The sequence below is a fragment of the Chrysochloris asiatica genome, unplaced genomic scaffold (genome assembly GCF_000296735.1).
Source record: "Chrysochloris asiatica unplaced genomic scaffold, ChrAsi1.0 scaffold00170, whole genome shotgun sequence".
NCBI lineage: Eukaryota > Metazoa > Chordata > Mammalia > Afrosoricida > Chrysochloridae > Chrysochloris > Chrysochloris asiatica.
Genome location: NW_006408688.1, coordinates 5877199 through 5885469, shown reverse-complemented (window position 1 = coordinate 5885469; position 8271 = coordinate 5877199). Strand labels below are relative to the sequence as shown.

Here is an 8271-nt window from a genome sequence, read left to right as displayed (position 1 = left end):
GAGCATAAAGGCCGGGGTGGGTGAGGCCTGGGGAGAAGTAAAGTGATATCCTTTCTCTCAAATGAACTCATAGGCCATACTGAGCAGTTCGTTTGGACCCCAGAAATGCTCTGTAGTTCAAATATTGTCCTGTTTTTAATCTTCTCATATAAAAAAAATGCTGACAGTAGTCCAGTAACATAAGTTATATGAGCAAGTAAAGGGCATACATATATGTATGTATAAAAGAAAGTGGTAGTGTAAGAATTTAAAATCAAGCACATAAAACAATTAGGAAAAGGGTGTGGGGTGTCCAGTACAACCTGGACAACCTTTCTTTCTGCCTTTATTTAAAAAGACAGACTGTTCATCAAATTGTTGCTATCTCCCTTAAGTATTTCCTTAAATGCCCTTCCAAGAAATCTTCCAAAGGCACTTAACTCCATACTTACTATGCATTCAATTGTTCCACCTTAGCAACCAGTTTTTAAAACTCCAAGATAACAAAAAAGATCTGGTTCTGAATAAAAGCTGGAAAGTAGGACTGTTTTTTCAAGAGGCATCACTTTTACAAGAAGAACTAGCTAGACTACCATTATTCCTTTATCAAGAAAAAGTTTCTTTTTTAAAAAATAAATAAAACTCTGGCTATACACAGTACAAAGTTCATACATAATATACTTGGGAAAAAAACCCAGGAGTGTACCCTGAAGCAAAAGGTTTACTGGAGAGAGAAAGCCTCTTCCATTTTACCATGTCTTAAAGTGGCAGCTTTAGAAATTCAGAGGGTGGCAGTGATATGTAATTAATGCCAAAATATTTGCTCATGGGTATGGCAGGATATGATAGGGGAAAAAGTTATTCTGCATATAACTATGAGCAGTGAACACCACAAATAAAACACCACACACACACACACACACACACACACACACAAAAACCACACACACACACACAAAAAAAAAAACACCCAACAAACCTAACGAGTCATACCGAGAGTGAAAGACAAAGAAAGAACAAGAGATTAAAACTCCACACACATTCAAACATGCGGTCCTAGCGCAGTACAAACAGTTGTTCCCATTCAGTCAGCCCACTGCAATCGCACGAAGATGACTGTAATAAAATAGAGATTTCCCAAGAAGCTTGCAACTCCCAGAGAACAGTTAGCTCTCCAACCCAAACCAGCACTCCATCAGCTTTTGCTGAGTAGTCTCCTGGTGATTTCTCATGGAGAAGTTATAGGTCCTGACTTCTCAGACTTAATACTCTTGGACAAGGCAGCTGCTTGCTTCAGAAGTTCTCGGTTTTTGGCCTACAACTGTTCTGTAACTTCTTTGTGGGTTTTCTCCATCTGGTTCATTTTGGTTCTCATCTGAGACTCCTTGTACTGAAAATCAGCCTTCAACTCTGTAATCTTCTCTCTTTCTCTAAAATCATTTGATCCTTTTGATGCAGCATCTTCTTCAGAGGGGCCACTTCTTCCTTTAGTTGGGCAATGATGACAAAGTGGTCAGTGCCCAGTGAGTCCAGAGCCAGATCTGGGGAAAAGCTGTCTCCAATGGTTGTGATTGACTCAAACTTGGACTTTTTCTTTGGGATTTCATTTTGTATTGAAGATGTAGAATGTGTTTTCTGACTGTTGTAATGACCACTGCCACTCAGTCGACTGTACTGCTCCTTCTCCTGGTGGCCAGCCCAGGAAGAAGTGCTCAAGTTCTTCCTCTGCTCTTTGGTCTTCTGAAGGACCCTTTTGTAAGAAAGTGTGTACAGCCAACACAGCAATTACCCATCTACCTTCTTTCTATCGTCTTTCCTGTCGAATGCACATTGTTGCTTGCACTGTTCACAAGAATATGATGGTCCATCCTTTTTCTCTGAATTTGTACAGCGCTGGCCCTTATTGCCAATAAATGCTGCAATTATGTTGCAATACTGACAAGGTTTAGGCATTCCATACAACTGCACATTCTGAGCACATTTCTTGCATACTGTGTTGGTTTTACTCTCCTGCTGGTACTCAGTCCTGCAGTAGGTGCATTTCACAACAGGAAGTGCAATCCAACATTCCTTGCACAGCTGCTGCCCCTGAGACAGCGCCTCAAAGGGGGAAGCGCTGGTGGCACTTGGTGCAGGCATAGAGCGTCGCCGTGTCCTGTTCGGGCTGTGTTCACCACCCCGCTGGGGGCCCACTGCTTTATCTGACAGTCTCAAAAGTGTAGTATTTAAAAGTGTAGTTTTAATGCTTGAGTTTTTTTGTCTCCAGGTTTGTCAATAAGCTAACTCTATTAATTAGAGAATTTGAAATAATCATTTTTAATTTGTCACTATCTTTTCAGAATCACAAAATCACTTGTTTAAACAAACTAAACATTTTACCTATAACACTCATTTCATAACAAACTATCTGTAGTTAACATTATATGAAGAATGGGAGAGATGTATACACTTAATAAATGACTAAAGATCTGCTTCCCAGAAAAGTTCAAAGATTCCTCCAGTGTCATGCATACAAATAAAAGATTATAGTTTACTTGTTCCATTAGCATAAAGTAATAATTCTCAGCAGTATCAAAGCAATTCACATTTCACTGATTAAATCTTGAATATTCATGCATGCATTAAAAAGCCTTCTGTTGCTATGGTAGAACCTAATATTATGAAATACTGTATAGTTTTCCTTTAGGGAGAAGAATATCATAACTAAAAATTAAATCAAGGCTGTTGCTTATCAATGAAAACAATCAGAAAGAGAAGGAAAGAAGAGTGCCCTGTGAATAGTTGTTGTTGTTGTTGTTAAGTGCCTTCGAGTCGGTTCCGACCCATAGCGACCCTGTACAGGGTTTCCGAGGGTGTAAATCTTTACGGGAGTAGAAAGCCTCATCTTTCTCCCGCGGAGCGGCTGGTAGTTTCGAACCACTGACCTTAAGGTTCACAGCCCGATTCGTAACCACTACGCTACCAGAGCTCCTTTAGTAGGAGAGAGTAAATTCAATTCCAAACCAAATATTAATGTTTTGTAGGCCTGGAGCTAGAAGAGACTAAGATTCATCCATTCAAGAGACAAATAATGAGCATCTTTAGACCCCAAGAATTTACTGTGTGTACAAGTCCCATTGTTCCTGTGAATTTTCCAGAATGGCAGGGACATGAAGCAGGACCGAGTCACTAAGGAATCCAGGCTAGTAATTAATAGTCATCTGTAAACTTGGGCTTTTGACATCAGATAAGTTCTGTCCTTAGTATTGTTGTTGTTAAGTGCCCTTCAGTCTGTTCTAACTCTTAGTGACCCTGTATAAGGTTTCCCAGCAGCGGCTGGTGATTTTTGAACTGCTGACCTTGTGGTTAGCAGTCCAGTACTTATTCTAAAGCACCACACCAGGACTCCAAGTTCTGTCCTAGGAAAGTAAAAACAGTAGAAAATAACTTTGTTTTCATGGCATGCTTGGATTAAAAGTAAGGCATTTATTGGTCTTTGAAGTAGAGTCACAAAAATTTAGAACACCTATAGTCAGAGTTTCTCAAGCCTGGCATGCTGCAGGACAATGCACTGGTCATAAGGTCAGCTTGAGCTGAAACGTTGGCAATTCAAACCCACCAGTCACTCCACGGAAACCCTATATAGGGTTGCTTTGTGTCGGAATCAGTTCAACAGCAATTAACAGCAACAATTCTTTGTTGTGGGTGGTTGCTCTGTAGAACCGTCTCAGAGTGTCTCTACCCACCAGGTGCCAGTAGCATTTCTGCCCCTCTTTTGACAATCAAAAATACCTCAAAACAACAACAACAACAACACCCCACATGGTGGTTGAGTTGCTTCAACTCATAGCTATCCTATAGGCCTTTTGAGTCTGTAACTTTTATGGAAGCAGACTGCCATATCTTTCCACTGCAGTGTAGCTGGTGGGTTTGAATCACCGACCTTATGGCTAGCAGCTGAAGTACTACCTGAGCTGCCACACTGTCTAATAACCGCTTTGGAGGCAAAATTGTCCTTGGTTGACAAATACTGCTATAGGCCTTAGAGATTATGTAACACTGTGTAGAGATAACTTATCCAGTGATTCACATAGTATGGGCTGCACACTAGCAGTATTCATATCTCCAGGAAGCTGATTATGGTCATCCCTGATCCCTGGACTGTTCTTCAGACCTACAGAGCAAGAACCTGGGAGTGAGACCCTGCACACTGTTCTAAACACCTGTCCAGGAGAATCTGAGATTGGCTAAAGTTTTAGAACTTTGGTCAACTCCCTCGTTTTACAGTTGAAGAAACAAGTTGGTCAAGGGCCTACCCAAGATCAATCACTTGTTTAGCAGCTAAAGCAGCAGATGATATTAGTTTCTCCGTATCCAGAGTTTACTAAGTCTATCCTTGGAGGGAGAGGTGGATATTCTGCAAGAATACTTCATCCAAGGCTATCATTGGGCAAATGGAGTCCTGGTGGTGATGTGGGTGAGACTTTGGGTTGCTAACCATCAGGTCTACAGTTCAAACTCATCACCCACTCCACTGGAGAAAGGTGAGACTGTCTGCTCCTGTAAAGATTTGTAGTCTTCACAGTTCTTACATAGGGTCAGTCTGAATCACCTTAACTTGATGACAGTGTGTTTGCTTTTGGTTTTGGATACCTCAGTGGAGCGGATGGTTATACTCTCAAATAGTAAGCTAACGGTTAATGTTAGAAGACAGGCCTAGTGATCTGCTTCACAAAGGTCACCTCCTTGAGAACCCTATGGAGCACAGTTCTACTTTGATACTATGAGTGGAAATCAACAATATTTTTATCAGGGCATCAACTGTGGTAACGGCACATGAAAATTTTTCTCTAGAGCAGAAAACTATCCATGACTGGCTGTTCAGTATTGTTCTCAAAATTGGCTTCTTCCCTCAATTCCCAGGTATTCTAGGCATCCATGTGAACAACTCATGTTTCTTGATGCTTACCCCCATACAGATGTTGTTTTTTCTTGGGTTCCATGAGTCAAATTTTGACTCATAGCAATCCAGCTGTGACAAAGTAGAACTGCCCCTTAGTTTATAGCCAGGTTGTTTCAGTTTTTGCCTTCTGAATGTTATCACTAAATACCTTTTGTATTATACAATCACTTGAAATTAGAAGAGATCTTATTTTCACAGCCACAGTTATCACCACTGTTGTTTATGTTACTGAGTTTTGATTTCAGACTTTAACCCTTTCTGTGATATTTAATAGAGTAAGAAGCAGCTTCCACATGTTTGAAAATAAAAACAAGTCAACTCCATGTATTTAGACAACATTATCATGGTTGTAAGCAGCTCTGGTGATGGAGTGGTTACGAATCAGACTGTAAACTGCAAAGCCAACAGTTCGAAACTACCAGCTGTTCCTCAGGAGAAAGATGAGGCTTTCTGCTCCCATAAAGATTTACAGCCTTGGAAACCCTGTGCAGGGTCGCTATGAGTCGGAACCGACTCTATGGCACATAACAACAACAACAACATCATGGTTGTAAATCTAATGCAGAAGACCTTTATAAAGTGTTTGAAAGCAAAAATATCACTTTAAGGTCTAAGGTGCGCGTGACCAAGCCATGGTATTTTCAATTGCCTCATATGCATGTGAAAGTTGGACAACAAATAAGGAAGATTGTAGAAGAATAGATAAGTTTGAGTTATGGTACTGGAGAAGAATACTGAAAGTACCTTGGTCTTCCAGAAGAACAAACAAATCTGTGTTGGGAGAAGTACAACCAGAATGCTCCTTAGTAGCCAGGGTGGTAAGATTTGTCTCTCATACTTTAGACATGTTATCAGGAAAGACTAGTCCATGGAGAAGAACATCATGCTTGGTAAACTGGAGGGTCAGAAAAAGAGAGGAAGACCCCAGTGAGATGGATTGCCACAGTGGCAGCAGCAATGGGTTCAAGCATCTCAACAATTGTGAGGACTGGACAGTTTTGTTGTGCAGAGAATTGCTGTGGATTGAAGCCAACTCCACAACACCTAACAACAACAACAATGACATTTTGGTAAATAGGGTTCCGGTGTGGCACTGTAGGATAAGTACTGGACTGCTAACTGCAAGACCAGAACTTCAAACCTGCCAGTCGCTCCTTGGGAATCCTACACAGGGTCGCTATTAGTCAGAACAAACTCAATAACACTTAACAACATCTTGGTCGCTCTAAGGAGCCCTGGTGGCAGAGTGGGTTGAGCATTGGATTGGAACATTTGTTGCTAACTGAAAGGTCAGTGATATGAAATGACCAGCTTCTCAGAAAACTGGTGAGACCATCTGTTTTATAAAGCTTTACAGCCTGGGAAGCCACATAGGGCAGTTCTACTCTGTCTTATAAGGTTGCTATGAGGTGGAATTGACTCAACAGCAATGTATGTGGTGCTGTGGGTTAATGCGACAGACTGCAAAGCCATTTAAACTGCAAGGTCAGCGGTTCAAGCTCACCAGCTGCTCCTTGGAAACCCTATACAGGGACACTATGGGTCAGAATAGACTCAACAGCACTTCACAACAACAACAACCTAGGTTGCTTACCAAAATAAATAAATAAATAAATAAGCCAAAAAAAAATTACTAGTAAATGAGTTATTGTTGTTGTTAAGTGCTGTCGAGTCGATTGTGAACCTGTATAGGGTTTCCAAGGAGCAGTTGTGAGCTTAAACCACTGACTTTGTAGTTCAAACGATTTCGCAATCTGACGCATTAGCCCACAGTGCCACACCAGAATGTGGTTAAATGAAAAATACACTGCACTTATTTATTCATGTTGTCTTTTTTTAAATGCATGCCCCAGGGACATTGATAAAGCACATTCTGACTCCCTCTGTGCCCACTCCCTTCTTAATCACAATCACCTTTCCCTGATCGCTGTGGGAATTAAGATTTTCAGTTCCAAGGAGAGTTGTAAGGCCAACGTGCTTCCCATGGGAAAATACATCAGCAGGGTGAGCTGGTAGAGCCACCTTCTTCAGGAGGGTGGTAGCTGCATGTGGGGCTAGATTCTGTAAGAGACGAATGTCATCAATATGGGCCTATCTGTTGTTACAACCCAGAGAGCAAGAAGCCCATTAGGTAAGACTTGTTGCTTTCCCTCTTTCATGTTTATACACTTTCTGGAAATTACTTTGTGGATTTGAGAACATACTTGTATTCATATTTCCATCATTTAAAAGTGATTTAAATTATGATTGCTGGTTCTTGTTAATTTTTTCATCTATGAAATATCTCCATACTGAGTCAACATAGTGAGCAATTTGATGACCATCTTTTCCTATATTTCTCTAGGCATGCACACACACATATATGCTACTTTATCATGGGCACCTATTTTTATTACAGTATTGTTGCCTACTTTCTTCTCTTCTATTCATCTTCATCCCTGAGGTGGTCAATTTTGAAATCTTAATGTGTGTCCTTGTGTAACTTTACTTCATTGTACAAATACAAACACATACATTTGTATAAGGTATTATTATATCCAGCACTTATCACAGAACCTAGTATCTAAAATAGTAATTGAAATACCATAGGTTCTCAATAAACATTTTTTGAGAGACTGAATTGTTTCCATTACAAAAATGGAATTATGGTATATGTACTTTATCTGGCATTTGCATCACTCAATTACTCAAAGGTAATATTTCTATATAGATATTACTCTTACAATAGGTTACATATATCCATTGGTATGAAGATAAGATCTATTTATTTAACTGTACACCTAATAGTGAAGATGAACTAAAAGTGCTGAATAGGATATATCACAGGGCAGTTCTAGAAGACATGTTGTTGTTATATGATGATGAAATTGAAGAATTCTCCTAACTTCTTCAATCTGAAATTGATCAAACATGAAATCAAGATGTATTGATAATTACTGGTGATTGAAATGCAAAGGTTGGGAACAAAGAGGAAGGATCAGTAGATGGAAAATATAGCCTTGGTGATAGAAATGATGCTGGAGATCACAGAGTATTTTGCAAGACCAATGTCTTCTTCATATCAAATACCTATTTTAAAATAAGATGACTCTACACATGGCCCTCACCAGATGAAATACAAAGAAATCAAATTGACTACATCTGTGGAAAGAGACAGGGGCCGGGGACAGAGGCAGATTGTGGAATAGACCATCGTTTTTTAATATGCAAGTTCAGGCTGAAGCTGAAGAAAATTTTAAAACAAGTCCACAAAAGCCAAACTACGACCTTGAGTATATCCCACCTGAATTTAGAGATCATCTGAAGAACAGATTTGATACATTAGCCAATAAAGACCGGAGACCAGAAGA

General features: G+C 40.0%; 1 pseudogene; it reads right to left on the bottom strand.

Moving 5' to 3' along the window:
• Positions 1–1207: 1207 nt before the first annotated feature.
• Positions 1208–8271, bottom strand: part of LOC102813741 — a 14916-nt pseudogene continuing 7852 nt past the window's right edge.